This window comes from Rhinopithecus bieti, unplaced genomic scaffold (genome assembly GCF_001698545.2).
Source record: "Rhinopithecus bieti isolate Rb0 unplaced genomic scaffold, ASM169854v2 scaffold_35538, whole genome shotgun sequence".
NCBI classification, from domain to species: Eukaryota; Metazoa; Chordata; class Mammalia; order Primates; family Cercopithecidae; genus Rhinopithecus; species Rhinopithecus bieti.
The window spans coordinates 2,481,272-2,503,543 of NW_016815913.1; the positions used below are offsets into that span (position 1 = coordinate 2,481,272).

The following is a 22,272-nucleotide window of genomic DNA, read 5'->3' on the forward strand; positions in this document are numbered from 1 at the left end:
CAAAACCAGAAGCATTATAAGAAAGTAGATTATCTTTTAAAAACACTTCATTTAGATACACTGAAATGAATTAGGTTATATGCTTCATATATACTAGGTTATTCAAAAATTGATCATTCCAAGTGCTCAGTTTGTTTACTTTTTCTCAACTGGGTTGTATATTTACTTTGTAGATATTTACATTTTTAAAAAATCAGAGTCTAAAATGTTACAATTTAAAATTAGATCTTTTGCATTTGATGTTGGCAATAATTATTGCCATTAATTATTAATCTTTAAAAAGGTAATTTCCACTATTTAATTATATACAGTATTTCAATTACAGCAGTGTAGTAACTGGTAAAAAATGTGCTTAAGCAAGTTCTGCTTTAAGTTCTGGTTTTAGTGGTTCATTGCTAAATACAATAGAATGCAAAGCAGTTCTTATTCTTCAGGTTAAAATTGTTGACATTTTATTTGATGGAAAATATCTATCATAAACACTACTATAATGAAATGTTATTTATTAAAGCTTCTTTTATTCACGAAAGGGCAAAATCATTTGCTGGTTCACTTTGTTCCAAGAACGTGCTGGAGTGCTAAATGAAAATGTGCAGTTCAGCTCCAAGTAGCTTGCACATTACAAATCAAAATGTTAAGCTGTGAGGTTAAAATGAACCAGATAAGCAAATAACACTTTCCCTGATGCCAACATCTCTTTTTATACAGCACATGCAGAGGGACATATCTTTAAATGTTCTTTCTCCTTTATTTTAGAGGCTCTCAGATGCTTAGACGTAGGCACTCTAATTATTTTGCATGATAACCCTCAGAAAGGAAAAAATTCTGGCACTGTTGGTAGTCCTAGGAATGCAGGTTCCAATAATGGTTTTTGTAAAAAAGATTATTGTATCTAGTCCAGTCCCTTTTTTGTTTTCAAGATTAAAGGCCATGAGAAAGGTAGTCTATTTCTAGGTTTTCAATAGACTTAGCAGTAGACAGAGGAGCCCATGAGAAAACACTAACAATGGGCCCTGAGAACTCCTAGATTTCTCTAAAATTGATCTGACCTTATAGAATCTCTTAAGCCAAGGTCTCTACTGTCTCAAGAGAAAGGGGTAGGGTGGTGAGAATCCAGGTCATTACATCCCTCACTACAAAAGTGGCTTCTTAGGTTTGCCTCATTGGTTCCATGTGGGACAGGGCAACATGTAGCAACACCAAAAATCCAACCAGACTTTGCAAAACAACTTACCTCTTAAAATACATAGCCTGTGAATGGTAATTTGGTAGTATCTATGTATAAAAGCAAAACACTGTTTTTAATCCTGTCAATAATGCTATTTAAATTTAACAATGGATTTACAGTCATAAAAACTTAAGTCCTACTCTTATAGAAAACAATAATTAGTGGCAAAAAGGATGTATTTAGATTTATTCCACCATGGCCCAAAGTTTTAATTTTGTTCTGTTTTATCTTTTAAATGTCAAGTATAGACGCTACTCATTGTAATATAATTTATGTTATTTATTTAGTGAGTTCACAGTTGTCATGGGAAAGGATCAAGAGAAAATAAGGTTGCCAAATATGTTTTAGATAATATAGAATGCTGGAATATGATAAGAGGCTTATAAACGAACTTTTCTTAAAATATTAAAGAAAAAGGAAAATATGTCTTATTCATCTCTGTATCCTCAGCATCTAGCAGAGTGACTATTAAGGCCTCAGTCAAGTGTGTGCTTGTGTGTGTGTATGTGTGCATGTGTGTAGACAGAGAAATACACAGTCATGCATCACATAACAACATTTTGGTGAACGATGAACTGTGTATATGATGGTGGGCCCATAAGATTATAATACTGTATTTCTACTGTACTTTTTCTATGTTTAAATACACAAATATCTACCATTGTATATTTACAATTGCCCACAGTATTCACTACAGTAGCATGCTACACAGGTTTGTAGCCTAGGAGAAATAGGCTATTCCATATAGCCTAGGTATGTAGTAAGCTCTGCCATCTAGGTTTGTGTAAGTACACTCCGTGATGTTCGTGCAATGATGAAATTGCCTAATGATGCCTTTCTCAGGACATATTTGATGTATGACTGTACGATCATATAGAAAGATTTAGGAGGCCTACTTAGAAACATACTTTTAAATAAGATTGCCTTCCAAGTCATTCATTGCAAATCTAACCATTTTATAGGGACACTGATATATTCACAAACAAATCCTGTGGTCCTTTATGGGTTACTCTATACTATTCAATAATAATTTGTGTTTCACACTCAGAAGCACTCTCCCACTCTTTATTACTTGTTATTTACTGTTATTACATGTATGTGTATATGTGTGTTTACACATATACACATATATGTATGTTGTATACACATATAAATTATATTCCTGTACATATTGGGCTGTAGATAAAATTAAAGAAGACCCAACTCTGCTTGTCAAACTGCAACTACCACAAAAGAACATTCATTTAAAGTGAGACCTCAATGTGATTCAGGGCATGCAGCTTCACTCTACCTTAGAATGAAAGGGATCTTTACATAAAAAGATACTCATGCTGTCATAAATGGCGAAGATGATTGTACATAAATCATGATATGCTCTCTGTTCTTCACTTCATGTACACTATGTCTATTGTGTCATCCCTCCATTGTATTTTGGGGGTTCATATTGGTGTATGATCAGCTACTTGAGTGAACAGTGTATTAAATTAAAGAGGTCGAGCATAGCAACTGACAACAGACCAATTCAATCATTTATGCATTCATTTATTTCACTCATCTATTCAAAAACACGTAGTCAGTGCTATTATACTACTTCTGTGAAAATGAAAATTACAGTGTATTATGAACTATGATCCTGGTATGCAAATTGTGTTATTTCTCCACTATCATTTAGAGATGAAATGCACTAAAAATATAGCAGAGTATCTGAACACTTTTCATAATCTTGATTTGTAAAAACTATCGTCAATGAAGTAGAATGAAAAAAGTTTTTTTAAATCCCTCATGCCACACACAATGGGACATCATGTACTGTCAAGTCTTTGAAATGCACTCTCAACTTACTTTCCAAATATCCTCACTCCAAAGAAGTCTCTGGCTTTCTTTAGTTCAGTAAGCATTCCTGAGAAATACTTGTATCTGTCCTCTTCCAACTCTAACTACTCCTCTCATAGTGTAATGGAATAAAAGCCCTTATTTAAGAATTCTGGCACGGTACCACTTAAACTGAAACACATTAATAACTGGTTATATAAATCCTATAAAAATGAGCATTATAGAGTGAGTAGTTGACTGAAAGTTAAGTTTATTGAATAATGGTGGGTAAATTATTTTTGTAACATAAGAAATAATATGGTACTCATTATATTGTATAAGTGCAACATTATCACGACTGGCATCATTATATAAATATATGCTAAAAATTTAGCCAAGTACAGTATTATGAAAGTATAAAATACATTAATTATGTCAATTATGAATCATAGTATTTATGGCACTCTAATTCAGTTACAAACTCACACAGTTTTGAAAATCCTCTGGTTTCCTTAAAAAAGTTTACTGTCTAGATCTGGAAACAGACCTCTACCAACCTGCAAGACAGAATATAACAAGCTCTTTGCTTGTATTTATACTTGGGACATCTGGAGAAATGAAGGAAACTTTAAAGGAGACGGTCATACTGGATTTAACTAGGCACTAACCAGGATTTAGTGTCTGAAGAACATTTTTACAGAAACAAAAAAGGTAGAAGTTATTCTAGACAGAGGGAACTTTGCCAGAAAATGTAACAAAAATGAAAAGCGTACGCATGTGCCATTCATCTATTGATTCAATTATTCATTTACTAATATTCAACAAATATCTACTGAATGGATACTATTTAAGTGATAATTTTTGTAATGGCATTACATATATGTAAAGAAATTATTCCTTCAACCTCAATGTCAATAGGTTTTGGACACAATCTCGTCAGCGCAAATGCATATATATGCTTAGTAAGTATCATGACAAATTTGTTAAGATTTGGCACCAGCTAATCGATGTCTTTTGGGATGCATGAATGAGAGCTCCTCTCAAATACCAAGGGACACTACAATAATTAGAAAATCAAAATTTCAGATAAAACTAAAACAAATACACTTGTCTAGAAATTTTACATAACATTGATAAGATGTAGTATAAAACTAACATGTCTTAGCATGACTTCTTTTTAATAGACATTTTATTACCAGCTTACAAATGTTCAAAAGTTTGGAATGATAACTTTTTATTTATAAATTATAAGCTCATGAATAGTTCTAAAAAAATATAATCTTGAACTTCGTTCATAAAACAAACTTTTTTTCTTTTACATGTACTAGATGTATATTTAAGAATATGAAAGGAAGTCATTTTGATATCATCCTGCTCAAGACAAGTAGCTTACCTCTTGCTCTGCTTCAAAGCTGATAGAATTTTAACAGACTGTTTCAAATTCTATCCCCATTATGGGGACAGTTGTTTATGTTCCGATGCTATATTTTTAAAATTCAAGAAATAAATAACTGAAAAAAATGAATTTATGAACCTTATTAAAAGATTATTGATTGTATCTTAGAAACCACAGGAATTAAGTAAAAAGAGTGTAGACTTTACTCTCAGGTAGATGTAGTACCTGATAGTGAAGGGATTTGATATACTTCAAATCCTGCCTTCCCACAAAGCAATTTTGTGATTTTCATAAATTTCATCTTTCTCGGATTGTTAAAATGTGATAATACTTCAGTTTCAAGGTAGATGTTAAGATAACAATGAAAAATAGCTTTCTTTTCAAAGTTTCTTGCATAGCACCAAGTGTACATTAAATTCTCATAAATATTGGCCCATTTTCTCTCTTTTCTTTTTTCACAATAGGTCCTGTTTCAGGTAAATTTCAACTCTTGATAGTATTTGTTTGACATAATTACTCATGGTGACTTTTTCGACATATTTCAAAATCTAACAGCAAACTACAGACAGAATATAATTAATGAATATCTGATTCATTTCATTTCACTGTCATTTCTCAAAGACAATGCAGTGTGCTAGATAAAGCTATCAAGGCATATTTTTTAATTAATGTTTTAATTAACATCTCTAATTTTATATGTAACACTGTGTCCATGTGTCATCTAGTGTCTCTCAAGAAGTCATTATTCTATGACACTGCTATATTTCTAAAAAGACAGATAAAATATACATTAATATTAATAGGATATTACATACAGTTTAGTTACAATAGTAGATCAAGTTCTGAAACTATTTCTTTCTTATCCTATTAAAACTAAACAACTTTCAGGAGGGTCATTTAGATTTTTTAAACATTTAGATACAGCACTTAATTTGCTAAATAGTTTATGAAACCACATGGTTTTGAATTAATACATTTTCAATGCTCTTGCCTTTAATTTTCAGTTTCCCAAATAAACGGTGTCTTTCCCTAAATGTATTTTTTGCATCATAAAGTTATTTCGGTAATACTAATGTTCTCAAAAATTAGGTCTATATTTGTGCTGATTAAAAAGACACAGTCATGATATTATATCCCTGATCAAAATATTCTCAAATCTCTTAAAATATTGAGGTGTCAACGCCTCTGGAAGGGTTAGAAATAGAAAACATGAGGAGTAAGATAGTTCTAAATCAACTCTTCATTATAACTAGATAGAAACAAATTCCCAATTAAATTTGGGTTGAATCAAACCAGTTTTAATATTTTTTTGGGGGGGAGTATAGGGTATAATTAGGTGAAAAAGCAAAGATTTTACTTTGAACTGTCTCCTCTCAACCTCATTTTTAATGAGAACCAAATAATCATGGTGGGGTTTCCATAGGCATTAAAGAGGTCAATAACACTGGTTTCAAATGGAGTCCAGACAATTCAATTTCTAAAGTCAAAGTGCACATTAGAATTTGATTTCATTAAACTATATGGCAATGATGGTTTTGGAAAAATGAAAATTTAATAGTTTATTGTATTTTCCCTTTACCTGAATTATTTTCAAAAATACCAACAATATTTTTCATAAAATATACAGTTCCTAATTTTATAGTTCTACTACTGCTTAGTATTTCTCATAATCTATCTTTAGTTATATATCTATATTAACTTTAAGCACCTGATAGTTACAATATTATATTGAACAAAATGTGTGCATATTTTTATCTTTTGTTCCCATACATGCGTAGATCAGAAAAGGAGAAATATTTCAGTTTTCAGCTGCTAAATATAATGCTGATTCATCTGAACTGCACATAAAAAATTAATCCTGCAATTAAACATACAGGGTTATTAAATAATATAAGACTATTTCAAAAAACACATGCTTTAAACAGTATTTTTAATTCAGTGGGAGTTAAAACTCAAGTTGCATCTTAAAGGGCGGTTATTATATTTCAATACAAACTGTAATTATGTTTTCGCATCAGGGACGCTGATACATTAGATTGACTAGATCAGATCACGTTTATTAATTAGAAAATCATAAAAGAAAAATAATAAATAATGATTGTCATTGTGGTTCTTTCATCTACAACAATTAAGGAAACATGCAATTTTATCTAAGCTCTAGTACCAATATAACAGTGAAAGATTTCATTTCTCACACCTCAATAAACACTCTAAGAAATATCAACACAATAGTACAAATGAACAGACACCAGCTACCTCCCAATTATTCGAAAAATAGACAATCATCCTACAACATTCACCAGACACCAATTCACTGCACCTTCACAAAAAGAACATGTAATAGACTTTAACTATCAACATAACGTGGTGTTAGATTTTCTTCTAAATATTGATATTTATAGCTTGTTCCTCAAAATGAATGCTCTGAAACAAAAGTAATTTTCAAAATCCAGTTCACCTAATAAGTGATGAGCGATAATTCATGCATTGGAGCCATAAGTGATAGGAAAAGTTAGTTATGACCAATATGATAATGTAGAATACTAGACACAACTTCTAAACTTCCTTCTAATGAGAAAAGAATTAAAATGAATTGCTTCTGTTACCTTCATTCGATTACACATAACAGAAGTATGAAGGAAATATAAGGTTATTTTACTAAATGAAAAGTTAATTTGGCATCCTTACTGTCATGAACAACTTAACACATAGCATATAAATTCCATAAAATACAAACTTATAACTCATTGCTCATGGACTATAATCAATTATACAATTTAATTATATTGACCCTTCATTAGAAATAAAGGCAACAGAAAAAAACTAAAAAAAACATTATACAACAATTACAAGATCTTTAAAGATATATAAGATAATTGAACATAACTCTCTAGCTACATCAACTAATATCATTTCAGAACGACATAAGACAAGAAAAATTAATCATCTAGTATCATACTTCGCTGCCTTTTTTTTTTTTCCACCCTTAAACGATTTAAGGAGATAAAAAATATTTTCTATGACAAATATGACTGTACCAGACCACGCTGATAAAGTAGGCACATATCATCATAAATGACAATACTTAATAATAGGCCAAACCCACAAAACACACACGAAACAGAGATTTTACGGAGTTTTATGAAATCTACCAGCCCACACGCACCTAACTCATCCAATGCGCTCTTACACTTAAGGAGTATTTCACCAGGAATAAACACAAACACACACCACAACAAAAACTCACCCTCACAGTAAATACCTATTTTGTATTAAAGAATTTTAAATGATTCTTGGTGTGTGATTATTCTACCCCCTCCTGGAAGAGAACTCCCAAAACACCAAGACACAAAAAACAAACCCACATGTTGAAAGGAAGGCAGAAATATATGAGCCCTGATGAGGCGGTGTTTTTATTAAAACTGAAAAAATTTTACAAGTCTGGTCTTTTTTTTTTTTTTTTTTTTTTTTTTTTAATTAAACAACTAAAGCTTCCTTCTGTCTCCTCCTACTCCTTTGGCTTGGTGCTTACTCCTTAAGCAACTTGCTGCATTTTATAGCTATGGAATTTCACTGGGAAGGACCTCCCTAAGAAGCCATGTGAACAGGGATACACCATAGTGGATACACCATAGTGAATGCAGGCAGACAAGATAAGAGATCCCTTTCCTCAGCTCTCCTAAACCCTCGATGCCTTTCCAGTATACTCCTGTCTCTAGTCACAAAAGGCAGCTGAGTTCACAGCTGGAACAACAAGTTGTGCAGTGAATCCCAGTGATTTAACCAAGTAGCAAACCGGGTCATGGGCTTCATTGGCTTCATTGGAATCTCGGTTGCCAGGCGAACTAGGAATCACTAGCCTGGGTCGGGCAACACGGATAAAAGTGTTTCTGTTTCTTGACAGAGAATGAAAATGACGCAGAATGTAATCGATCGGTAGAATACTGATCACTTTACTTCCTTCGTGCCCCTACTTTAAGTGCCAGAGAGCTAAGGCCTCACTTATATGCACCCAGGTGCCCCCGAGATCTCCATTTTCCCCAAATGCATAAAAGGCTAACAGCGGCCACATTCCCCAGCACCACGGCGTGGCTACAGCGCCTTTGTTTACCATATAAGTCACACCGGGGGTTCACTCCTCGCCCTCTCCCCTGCTTTAAAGCCGAGTGCGGTGGAAGACTGAGAAGCACCCCCAAACTCCTGCTCAGCCCGAGTCAAGCACCGAAAGCTTCACAGATTTTTTTTCCTGAGCCTTGAAGAGAAACCATACAGCCAGAACCTTTTGAACTCGTAACCCCCCAGGGATGTCCGCCTCCCAGAAGAGAGCCGGCTTCCCAGGCAGCTTAGGAAACTTAACCGAGATCCCAGAAAGAAGGCGAGGTGTAGCTCCGGTCGAACGGAGCTCCGAGGCGACATCCTCTTTACCTGCAAAGTTGCAATCTTCGGGCTGAAGTGATGGGATCCGGGGACGGACGGCGCGGGTGCCGTGCGGGGTGAGAGCACGCCCGGCAAATTCCGATGGAATTCCCTTAGTCGCTGCCGAGTTTTGGAGCATTCCAAGGAAAAGGAACGAAGCTGGAGCCCACGCAGCTGGCACCGAACTGGGCGGAGTGAGGATGCTCTGAAAGCGAAGCCATGGGAGGCGGGGAGGGGCGGCCCGGGAGGGGAGGTAAGCGCCAGGGGAGGAGAACCTCTCCCACCCCCGCCCTCACCGATCCCTCTGGATAAAGTTAAGAGTTCCCACGGCTGATAGCGGATGAGCCCAGAGAAAGGCACCCCGCCTTCCGTCCCTGGCGGCTGCCCGGCTCGGGGTCCGCACAGACCGCGCTGGAAAGGGATAGTCCGGGAAGATGCGCGTCCCACGCACCACACTGCTTGGAGGTGGAGGAGACCCGCGCGCTGGCAGGAGCTGACGCTCTGTCCCCAACTCGTCCCCCTCGAATAACTTCCACCTACCGGGGCCAACTACTTGAGGTCAGCCAGTGGACAGGGGAGCTCACTACCAGCCAGCCGTCATCCAGCCAGGTCGGTGGCGAGAATCTACCCTGTGGCCCTGGATGCAAGCCAGACACACCTCCAGTCTTAGGGCGGTCTCCGCAGGCGTGTTGGACTTCAGTGCGCTCCGACACCTAGCTTTTGAATGCCCTGCTCCTAGCCTGGTCAACAAGCACCTATGCAGCCCGCCACCCGACTGGAAGAAAGTAGCCCCCTGCAACTCTCAAAGCTTCTCCCACTCCCGCTTCTCTGGGCGCCTGGCACCCCCTCTCCTGTCCTCAAGGTGTCAGACTTCCCTTGCAAGAGCTGAAGGATGCGGCTTGCCACTAGTGTCAACAATCGAAACAGTCGCAACGAATAAATGATGAGCCACAGCGTTCCAACCACCCCCACCCAGTTTGGTGTTTCCAAAAGGCATAGGAAATCAGCAAGTTTCCACCAAATATACCAAAACCCTAAGACGCGAGCCAGCCTAAGGGTGCAAAGTTCTGCGGCCGCAGGTAGTGTGCGTGTGTGCGAGTGTGTGTGTGCGTTACTGGTACCAGCTTACTGAGAGTGAGATTTCAAGATAAAGGTTATCTCTTGTCCAATCTCGTTAGTGTTCACACATGAAAATAAGATGAAAGTACAGAGAGGAATACACACACAGAAACCACACATACACGCTATTGGCAAAGTTGGCAATAACTCTTGCTGTAACTGCAACACGGTGATTCCCAGCTTGTCACTCAGAAAGGCTTAATTGGTTGTGACCCAATGACCCAGAGAAAGACAGAGTTCATGTGTAAGATAGAGAGTGGAGCCCCTGAGGAATCCTAGCTGGCAACTACCCTCCTGGAGACTCTGTTTCTACCGGATTTCCGTTGTTTTCTGAAAGCCCTGAGATTAGCTGCTGGTCTCTGATTGTATTCCAGCAGATGCCTGATTCCAATTTACGCAAAAGCTTAGGAGCAACCCTTTTCTCCTGTCCCAACTACGTTGTTACACCTGGGAAGCTGTGATGTGTCGACTGCAAGGAGGACCAGTTTCTTCCCATGGAATATTCCCAAGGAACATAAACCAACAAACTGGCATCCATATTCAGACTCTAAAGCACAAAATTAAAGAATTTCCTTTTTTATCTTCCCCTACCCACTTCAGAGTTCACATGAGTTGAGGTTTTTGTAAGTAGTTTTCACATGAGTAAAGAGGATATTACCAGAGATCACTCTGGGGTAACTGTGCATGCTGCGTTTTTTTTTTTTTTTTTTAAGTCATTTTTCTTATTTGTTAATTTATCTTTCTCCCTGCCTAACTGCTCCTGTATGGGTTTATTCCCAGCTTAGCTAGACCCCTATTCTAAATTTCTGAGAGCACTACCTCTAGTCCTTCCCAAAATACTAAGGTACATTGAGATAAGCCTGGTTTCTACAATGCTTCTGCAGTAAACAAAAGAGAGAACAACTAAAAGGTTTTTTTCCTTTCCTGAAACTCTTTTTACTCTTTACTTCAAGAAGAATACATGGACATGTTTAAACAGTTCTTTACTTTCCTTAACATTAGATGATGGCTTTTAAAAATATGCAAAATGTATCTCTCACTAGATAAGGTAATAACATTATAATAAATTCAAGTCCACTTTCTAACAAGGAGAGGAGATGATAAACATATATATGGAAATCTATTTTATTTAATGTAACTATAAGTATTTTTGTGACATTTATTGACAATGTTTCTTCTCAGCCTAAAAAACAAAATTCTACATACTGTGTTTGAGTTTATATCTTTGAGATAAACCCCTGGTGGATAGAATTCCACATACTGTGATAAGTATAGGTCTTTATAATGCATATTAAAATACATGCAAGAGAAAAGCTGATCAGTGACAAACTTGTCCATTGTTTAGAAGTGATGAACTTTACTTTGCATCCTTAGCATCTGTACCAAGTTAAATGTTCCTACCCCTCTAAGGATTTGTTCTTTATAGCAAATGTTATCTCTGTCATGATGTCAGCAAAGAGATATTTTACCATTTTTTTCTAATTTGTTATTTTTTCCCATAAAAAGGTGCCTATGAAACTGCAATAAATACATAACAGAAAAGAACACCAAGGAGAGCATTATAGATGTCAGCCATCTGAGCAGGCTGTATTCCCACAGAAAGAAGAATTTGTATTGATCACTGAGACTCCTTTTCAACAGTTTCATGTGATTATTGATTACTGGTTTCATGACTCCTACAAAATGATTAGCAATTACAGGAAAATTACTTGAAATCTGTTTAAACAATCTGGTGAATTGCATATACTACAGTCATTAGCAATCCAAAGAGTTTATTTTTAACAATTTAAACATATGAGTTTGGCAGCATTCCACAAACCTGCACTGCACATAAAATGCACTTCATTGAAGTCAAAGAAATTTACAATAAAATGTTATATGCTATCTAGAATTTATTTTTAGTACCTTGTTAAACAAAACAAGAAAGCACTCTTGTTTCCAAATTAGCAAGATACAAATGACCCAAGAAATGATAGCAGTAAAATAATTTTGTGTAACGTCTATTTATAGCTAAAGTATATTGTAGAATTGGGATCACAATTGTTTTAGGAATACAATTTTCAATTTACTTTTAAAGATTTTTGTTCTGTTTAGGAATTGATAATGTAACATGTATGAAGCACTTTGTTTCAAAGCTGTTGTACCTCAGACATAGAGACAAAGTCACAGAGACAAGTATTTGGAGAATTTATTCATGCACATGTGTCACCATCAGCATTTTTATGTGCCAGTGATGCATCTGTGTATGATGCCATCGTGAAGTATATGATAATGGCCTTTCTGATGCTAAGATAAATTAAGAAATAGGTTAGCATTGTCTTTGATGCCCATGTAACCTGTCTTCCACCTTTGTGACCAAGACTTTACCTCCTACTGCACAAGGGCTCGCCCAAAGTCACTGAAGGGCCTCTACCTCAGCTTAACTTTTGGATCTGGCTCCTGCCCCAGGTTTTAGAATCTGCTTTTTGTCATCAATGTAATGAGTCTCCAATCTAACCTATATGACGGTGCTATACACACAGCTTTTACCTGCGTATTTTTTGAAAAATTTAACATTTTCTAAGTTATCAGAATTTTATTCAAAAATGTTAATTTTAATGAATCACTACATTTTCTATGAAATACTTAAGTATTTTCAGGTCTTGAAAATGTAATTGTTTTATACTGTTACTCCCCTACTGGTTTACTTTTGTGAAAGCCATTATGTCCTCAAAATAGATTCCTAGTAACACAGTCATGTGTCATGATGCAGGAATATTTTAAAGTACATGCTGTATGTCATAAGGGAGCTTGTTGCATTGAACCCTCATCAACATGGGACGTCCTTAAGGTCCTTTTCCTTCCTTTCTTTTTTTATTTTGGCTGACTTCCTACTTGAAAGAAAATGGTATCTCAAATAATGAGTTGTGTTACTAGAAACGGTGGCTTTTATATTTTGTATGCTTTGCTATTTGTTTCTTTTGTGAGGTTACACACTTTTCAATACTTATGGGGTTTTGTTACTTTTCACCCGTTTGGTTTATAGTAACTCCTAATATTTGAATATTAGTACATTCTCATATTTATGGAAGATATTTATCAGTTTTTATTCTTTGTTAAATTTGGAGGTAATGTTATTTGTTTTAAAGATTTTCCTTCTTACAAACATTAAACTATCAAATTTTCCCCGATAATTTATTTTACTACTTTAATGCGCCTAATATCTCTTTCCTCTCATATTGACTTTTTTTTTCAAGCTTTTAAAAAAGGATTTCATGTTTAAGACAATTGCTTAGTCATTACTTCATGGACCCTGGAATCATGTTATCTAAATTTAAAATCCCAGTCTCAACATTCATTCCACGAATACTTATGCAGTCTATATTTAAATAGTTTATGAAGTGCAAAGCATTGTACTAGGTGCTTCCCATACATCTGTAAGCAAAACAGATAAGACACTGCCCTTGCTGAACTGATATTTTGAAGAAGACAGACAAAAATAATAAATATATTAAATAAGTTAATTATATACTATATTAAAGGGCAATTAAAAGAACAGGGTATAGGGGACGGGCGTGGTGGCTCAAGCCTGTAATCCCAGAACTTTGGGAGGCCGAGGCGGGTGGATCACGAGGTCAGGAGGTCGAGACCATCCTGGCCAACATGGAGAAACCCCGCCTCTACAAAAATACAAAAAAAAAAATTAGCCGGGAGGGGCAGTGCACGCCTGTAGTCCCAGCTACTCGGGAGGCTGAGGCAGGAGAATGACGTAAAACCCGGGAGGTGGAGCTTGCAGTGAGCCGAGATCACGCCATTGCACTACAGCCTGGGCGACAGAGCGAGACTCCGTCTCAACAAAAAACAAAAAACAAAACAAAACAAAAAACAGGGAATGGGGACTAAAAATGCTGATGGTGACAGATATTGGTGGTGGGTTGCAATTTTAAGCAGTTGTCAGGAGAGTCTTCCTTAATCTGGAGACATTTAAGTAATAATCTGGAGGTTAGAGAACTGGCTGTAGGGATTCCCTGGTGAGCAGTGTTCCAGGTTAAGGAGTGGGCTGAGCTGATTTATGTTGTAAGGTATTTTTCTTGCCACTGTAGTGAGGATAGACTGAGGGAAGCAAAGGAGGAAGCACGGAGAACAGTTAAGAGGCTACTGAAACAAACCAGGAAATATGGTGTTTACCAATTTGTACAAAGTAGAGGTGGATTGAAGATCTTGTCTGAAGATAGATTCAACTGAATTTTCCAAAATGCATGCAGGCTGTACGAAGAGTTAAGCATAGCTATGAGATTTTTGGCTTGAGCATATAGGTGACTCTGAGTAAAGGATATTGTAAGATGGAGAAGATCGGAGTTGGGATATGTTTTTAGGGAGAAGATTAGGAATTCATTGGTGGACATGTTAAGTATGAGATGGCTGTAAGAACACTTATAAGCTGTGTGACCTTGGATCATGTCACTGAACTTCCACGTAACTTGGTTTTCTCATCTGTAAAAGAGTGAAATAATTGTTCCTACCTCATATGCTTGTTATGAGGACCAAAGCATTTTTGTAGGTAAAACACAACAGTGATCAAAACAAAATTTCAATGTGTAAGTTTTGCCTCATTATTATTGTTAGATATAATTCCAACATATTTGGAACTCATTTAAGTATGCATTATTTCGTAACAATCTAACTCTCTTTTACAAAATAGGAAACCAGTACTGTTTATTACAACTGGAAAATAATGAATTAATGCTTCATTTTCACACTGATTGATGATATCATGTCTTTACCACATTCTTCTGTCAATGCCTCTTTCCAAGCTATCTATTCTTTACCGTTGATACCTTCCTTTATTTTTATGAATTGGCCCCAAATAGCATTTGGTGCCTTCTCTGTCCTTTTAGGTGTTGGCCAGTTACTAATCACGACAGCTGGAAGGCAGGGGTTGGGCAACACCTTTGTCATTTCCCAATGTCTTACTGGATACAGCTAGTGAAAGCCATTATTGCAAAGATGAAATGAGCTAATGAATGTAAAGTGTTTGCAACAAGGATGAGCATGTATTTATGCTCAATAAATGTTACCTGCTGTCAGCATTATATTTACTTACCATTGAATGAGGGTCTGCTGGCCCCAGGATAGAAAAATTGTTTACCGACTCACCCCATTCTGGTGATCCACACTCTAGGAAGACATCTATGCCAAAAACTACTTGTCTTAGCACATCTCTTCTCCATTCCAACCTGGAGACATTTCACAGCAGACAATTGACTTTATTTTAACTACTCTCTTCCACAAGTTGTGATATCTAAAGTGGAAGTAAGTTCCATCAGAAGACCAAAGAAAGATATTCGGTTGCCTCAAAAAGTAGAAATAGTATACGAACAGAAGACCAGTTTCCTAGTGGATTTGAATATATACTAATGTAGATAATGCATACTAATTTTGAAAAAAGAAGTAGATAATGAAGATGGTCAACGGACCTTCTTATTGATTATTGGAGGACACGTTTGCATGATTCCTAAAGCAATTCACTAGCGTAACATCAAGTTTGTTTTACAATCCATGTTGCATTATATTTGAACTTAGTGGAAATCCTTCCATGTTCTGTGATACAGCAACAGTTACATCTATAAAATAGCAACATTTTTTATGAAATCTCTTTTTTTCTGACATGAATTTTGTGGAAATTTAAGAGGACTTGCAAAACTGCTGCTAGTCAGATGCCATTTTAGGCTGGAACATGTTACCTAATTTTTAAAATCAGGCCATTCTTGAAAAAGAAAAAAGCATAATGTTATTATTTAGAGAAAGTCCTTCTTACCAGTCGTAGGTCTTGATTTATCTGGGTCTGCCTTTTTAAAAAAATGGTTATATAAGTTTCTAAGGAAATAAATAAATGTTAAATGAAATGGTTCTCATCTACATACAGTATCAAATAAAATGGTATTTCAGGAAATGAAATCAGACTGATCAAATGACTTTTCAAGTAGATGATATGGGGCACTATAGTAGAGTGATAAGGACACAAATTCTACAGCCAGACTGCCTAGGTTTGAATTCAACTTTTGCCATTTATTGGGGGTGTATGGTTTTGGCCACAATGCTTTATCTCTATACATCAAGTTATTCATTTTTAAAATGGAAAATATAATAATAATACCTTCTTCATAGGATTGGTATAGAAATCTGTGTAAACAAATATAAGACTATATGTTGCTTTGTTTTTTACTTTTACATCAAAATATGTTCATACTCTGATTTTTCACAGAGGGTAAGGCTGTTTCCCAAAATGTTAATAAAAATGTGGTCTAGTCAAGAAGGCTATGGCTTATTTTGATTGAATCCTTGCAATGTATCAGTGCAGAACGAAGTGGAATAGAGATTTGCAATTTATCTGTGAATTTAAACAGAGAAAAGAACAAATTTAAAGAGCTCAGAGCTGCAAGAGCAATTCAGCTCTGGATTGTCTGGATTGTCTATTCTTCCAAACTATTCTGGAAAAGCCTTCTCCCACTGTGTAGGCAGCAGCACACAACCGGGGAAAATCATGTCATAGAATGAGCTTTGAATTTTTAATTAATTTAAGAAATAATTTTGAGGGTTTTTTTTTTTTTTTTTGTTTGAGACAGAGTCTCGCTCAGTCGCCCAGGTTGGAGTGCAGTGGCCAGATCTCAGCTCACTGCAAGCTCCGCCTCTCGGGTTTACGCCATTCTCCTGCTTCAGCCTCCGGAGTAGCTGGGACTACAGGCGCCCGCCACCTTGCCCGGCTAATTTTTTATATTTTTTAGTAGAGACGGGGTTTCACCATGTTAGCTAGGATGGTCTCGACCTCCTGACCTCGTGATCCACCCGTCTCGGCCTCCCAAAGTGCTGGGATTACAGGTTTGAGCCACCGCACCCAGCGAATTTTGAGGTTTTAATACACAGATGTACCGCTTGTCTTCAGAAGTAACACACTTCCATATCTTTTACGAGTTATTTCTCATGTAGAGTTTCAAATTCATTCATTTTTTTTCCCAGGTACTTGACATTATATGGTGTCCACATTCGTGGTCTCTATAATTGGAATAGCTGGGTTCAAATCCTGTCTTTTCTATTACCCCATTCTATGAAAGTGGCCTTAGGAGAGTAACTTAACCGTTCTGTGACTCAGATTCTTAGTTTGGCAAATTGACATATTTATAGTATTTTATTTATTTCATTGTTAAGAGCATTACATTTGGTAGTATTTATAAAACACCATATAAGAGTTCCATAAAGATACATTTTATTCCTTCTTCTCAGTGCAGGAAACTTGCTTTAAGAGCTTCTGAAAGGACAATACCCAGAGCACAATGTATAAGCCCAGCTGGTATCGTTTTCTTGTGAACATAAATTTTCTTTAAATAAAGAAAACCAGTAAAAGCGAAATAAAAGCTCTATTTATAAAAGGAACACTTAAATATTTCTCTATAACATATGATAAAGATATGGAGGTTAACTACTCACAGTGTTTCTAAAGCAATCATCAAATATTTGTCATTAAAGTCAACCCTGGTATCTGGCCTGATAATGTGTGTTATTTGTGTGTGTGTACCAACCCTGCTTCCCATGTTGAAATCTAAGTGTCCTCAATTGTTCTTTCTTTCTGATCCAAAAGCAATGAAATTCCTTTGACAATTACACACACCATCAAAGAATGAAATCCTCTTCTTAGTATCCCAATTACGACACAGACTTCTTTGCCCTTTCCCTTAAAAAGATGTTCAAATTCTTGTTGACTTAATCATCACCCTGCTGGATTCTACCTCTTTGGAGAGTCAACAACTCATGCCAGTTTTCCCAACGCATTCCTGGTTTTAGGGCTGACATTTCTTCATGGGGGAAACATCTGGGTCCTGGGTAAATCAGGACAGTTGGGCCTCTTACATCTTTGTTGACAGCCTTGAAAACTGATTATACAAAATGGACTCACTTTTTTTCTCCTGCTCAACTAAAATAGAGTTGTAGGGACATAGTGAAAAGCACTGAAGTACAAATACCTACTCCAGGAACTGTCATGCAAGCCCAGTCCAAAACCACAGTGGCCTGCTATGACTTTCAGATTGCAAGTTTTACCGAGTAAATGCTGCCACTCACCAATTTGAACTCTCTACCTCCTGCCAGACACTACTGGCACCAATAAACTTTCTGTCAAAACAACTTAACTTACACGATTGTCTTCTCCTCCCCAATAAAAAGTCAGCATTTTCCTTTGTTCTTCAGACACATCAGCAACCACTCTGGTCTATGTGTGTGTATGTCCCGGATTGCAATTTTTATATATTATTACCAAATAAACCCTTTGCTTGGAGATTTGTCTCTCCATGTATTTACTTCATGTTGCCAGACCCCAAACTAAAATAGCTTCTTTTGCTTCTGAATTTCCATGTAATAGGCTTAGCGTTTTACATCCATTTGATATTTACTGAGTTCCTATTTTGTCATTGTTTTACCATCTCAATAGATGTTAATTTTTCAAGAAGGCAAGAAAATATATATTAATTATTTTACATGAACACTAAAGCCAGTAGTGCTAAATTCAAATCTTGCTAATTACATCAGCTTAAGAATTTTAATTAATTGTTCTTTACATTTACAGCCTTTCATTTATAAAAGAATAACTACTGTAGCAACTATTATTCTCAGTCTACTAACTCAATTTAGCAAAAAAAGTATTCAAAAACATGTGACCAAAATATTATATAGATCCAAATACATGACAATCTTCAATACAATCTGAAACTCTATTTTTCTGTTAGTTAGAAAATAATTATTTTGGTCAACTGGAATATAAAATACATAGATAAAATTGAAAAGTATTCACTTATGATATTTAATTTATAAATTTACCTGTCAATAAATTTACAAATCATATAATACAAAATAATTAGAAATGCCACTTTCTTCTGGTCTCATATTTTGTGAAATAACTTGTTTCAAACTCTTCACTTGCAATTTCAAAATAAGTTTCTTGGTTGTCATTGGAACCTTCATTTGAATCATTGAATAGCTTACAGAAAACCTCACTTTCATTTTTATTCATACTCTTGGAGATATATTTTTGAACACATGATGCATTCTGTGTATGATGCTATCACTAATAGGTCTATCGTTATGCCTCAAGAATCCATCACATAGCATTGGGAGATTTTTTCTTTTATTCTTTGTATCCCATACTCTTAATCTCCACAAAGCAGGCAAACAAAATATATTAGGCTTTTAATTATGCAAGGCTAACGTTTACAATGTTATCGAGCACTTAAATCATGAGCCATATTCCTAGAAATAAGTACCACATCTGTGTTGTATTTCTTGTCTTTTTGTTTCACTGATAACTCCTTTTCTTCTGATTTTCTATTTGTTTGTTTATTTCTTTGTTTCTTGAGGTGGAGACTTATTCTGTCACCCAACCTTTAGTGCAGGGGCATGATCATGTCTCACTGCAGCCTCAAACTCCTAGAATCAAGTGATCCTCCTGCCTCAGCCTCTCAAGTAGCTAGGACCACAGGTACACACCACCACACCTGACTAATTCTTTCTTAAATTTTTGTAGAGATGGGGTGTACTTTGTCACCCAGGCTTGTCTCAAACTCTTGGGCTTAAGAAATCCTCCCACCTTGGCCTTACAAACTATTGGGATTGCAAGCATGAGCCACCATGCCTGGCCTCTTTAACCTGGTGAGTTCTACAGCATTCATGAGCTTCATTGATTGAGATTATTTAAGATGAATTTTCATCTGCTAAATATTACTTTTCACTGTTTTTCACCAAAATGAGGTTATTAAGAAAATCTCCAATCTCACCTGTCTTTGTTTTGTGCCGCCATAACAGAATACCTGATACTGAGTGACATATAAATAACAAAAATTTATTTCTCACTGCTCTGGAGGCTGGGAAATCCAAGATTAAGATGCTAGAAGGTTACAACCCGGATTTTCTGCTTCCAAGATGGTGACTTGAACCCTGAAACATTAATCCATTCAGGGCACAGCTTTCACCAGCTAAACACCTCCCAGGAGGTCCCACTTTCCAACTCTGTAGCATTGGGGATTACATTTTCAACACCTGAATTCTGGGGGCCATCTCCATAGCATAGCACCTCCATTGCATGATACAAAAAGCTACCTAAGAATTCTGACTGACAGATTTATGATATATTTTCTGAGTTGTAATTTAGGGAATCAAATGGAAACAAAACAAAGATTTAGTTGGGTAACATGGAGTGTGTAGTTGTGCTGGAAGTGATTAAATGCCAAGGTTGTGCTTTTTGGTGGTAGTTTGAGTTATTCTGATTGCACCAGTTTTCATATTCATTTTGGAGAAAATATACAAAATACAGCAACAAATAGTCCTGCTTCTTATGAAAAAAGAAAAGGGGCGTGAGAGGACGGGGAGACCCGGGTGAAGGAAAATACCTGCGCTGTATGTATCCTAGAATTAGTTACTCCTGCCTAGTAAGTCAAACTCTCTGAAACTCTTTAAGAACATAACAGATAAAATATACTCTAATCTGTCAATGAGTTAATGCATTTTTTTATTCTTTGGCCCTGTAACAGTGGTTCCAGATCAATGGTGTCACTTTTCAACAACAGGTCCCTTGAGTTAAGTTCAAGTTGGCTGTAACAGACGTTACCTCTGACATGTCTTGTCATAGCCTGGTGCCATCAGTAAAGTACTTGTTGCCAAGATATAAATTTTTGACATATCATAATGTAATAAAGCACCTCAGCGACTCTAGAAAGAAAAATGCTCTATTGATGTTTTGTATGTGTTTCTTTTGAAGCATCTTTTCCTTTTATGAGAAAATATAAATTTGGTTATATACATTAAAAGGCAGAATTTTCTGGTTCTGTTTGGAAGGAGGTGGAGTACATGTTTGAATAGCCAAAAGAGTTGATCTCCAAAAGGAGAAATTGTGTGTTTCTGGAGATGGATTTAATGCCATTATGCATAAGGATGTTACGATTGCTTTACCTGACGAAATGTTTTGACTCTCAGGAAAACAGCTGATTTTCTAAAGGGTGCCAGTATGTGTTAAATAACCGAAAAAGTAGAATTGTCGAGATACCAGGGGTTTATTTCCATAAAGTCAATTGGTATGGACAAAGTCTGGTTTGTGGCACGTGTAGTAAACCTGTATGGTAATGTTCTGTTCGCTAAATTTACTACCCCTTGGGTTTCTCATCTACAACTTGAGAGTAACAGCATCTAACAAAATTTTGATTATTTAAGTGAAATATTCTTATAAGATATACAGAAATGTATCCTGTCATAGCTATCTTACATTAAAATGTTTATGTCTCATTTAAACACATGATTTTTTTACTGTATCAAATTTTATTTCAAGGTTTTCAAATGATTTGCAGTAAAACTAGCTTCAAAGACTTATATAATGAAATCCCTACTTGTGGATAAAAGCTTGTTTTTTTCAGATGAGATACCTACTATGGTAGTACTATTTAATTCTTATTCATGACAAAAAGAAAAGGAAGCATAAGATTTATATTCAAGGATTTACAGTAGGCAAAGATTTATAAACATGTTTTAAATCAATTATATGAGGGAAGAGAACGGGTGATTAAACCTAGCAATGGTTTATACAGAGATCAAGGCCATAAAGGCTGTGAAATGAAGGGAAGTTATATATACCTACTTCACGGAGCCCTCCAATTTCTCAGGTAGAAAGCATATGTGCTTCATTAGGTTACAGACTGAAGTAAGAAAAGATTAGGCTACATTGCTAGCCCTGAGGACTAAAAGTAACAAACCTCAACAGCTCCAAATAGAACAGTCCATGTAAATGTGACATTAGTATCTAGCATACCAGCTGTGTGGTGCAATCACTCAGCTATTAATGACTTCGCATGGGGCATGTAACTTGCGCTCTGTACCAAATTCCAGGACCCCTTTCTTCTGTTTCAATAATTTTCAGTGCCTCTTCCCGGTGTGACCTATAACTTCTATCTTTCTCAGGTCTGAGCTGTCTTTTCATAGATAACATTAAAATATGGAAACTGATGCTATTAAAATGCTTTTAATATTGAGAATTTGCTAAAGTGTCAAATATAATGCTTTCAATTGTCTTCACTGAAATTGCAATATTTGAGGAGTTCTTTGGAAATACACATACACACACACGCACACACACACACATTAGTCAAGCAATTTCTAATAGTCCCAGCTATTCGGGAGGCTGAGGCGGGAGAATGGCGTAAACCCGGGAGGCGGAGCTTGCAGTGAGCTGAGATCCGGCCACTGCACTCCAGCCTGGGCAACAGAGCCAGACTCCGTCGCAAAAAAAAAA

At 36.2% G+C, this 22,272-nt stretch overlaps 1 protein-coding gene across 1 annotated transcript in view; it reads right to left on the bottom strand.

Moving 5' to 3' along the window:
* TRPC4 (transient receptor potential cation channel subfamily C member 4) overlaps positions 1-10,625 on the bottom strand; it is a 238,528-nt gene extending 227,903 nt beyond the window's left edge. The window contains exon 1 of the mRNA XM_017854166.1: positions 8,862-10,625. The gene's annotated coding sequence lies outside the window, so the exon portion shown is untranslated. The remainder of the gene's footprint in view (positions 1-8,861) is intronic.
* Between the last annotated feature and the right edge of the window lie 11,647 nt (positions 10,626-22,272).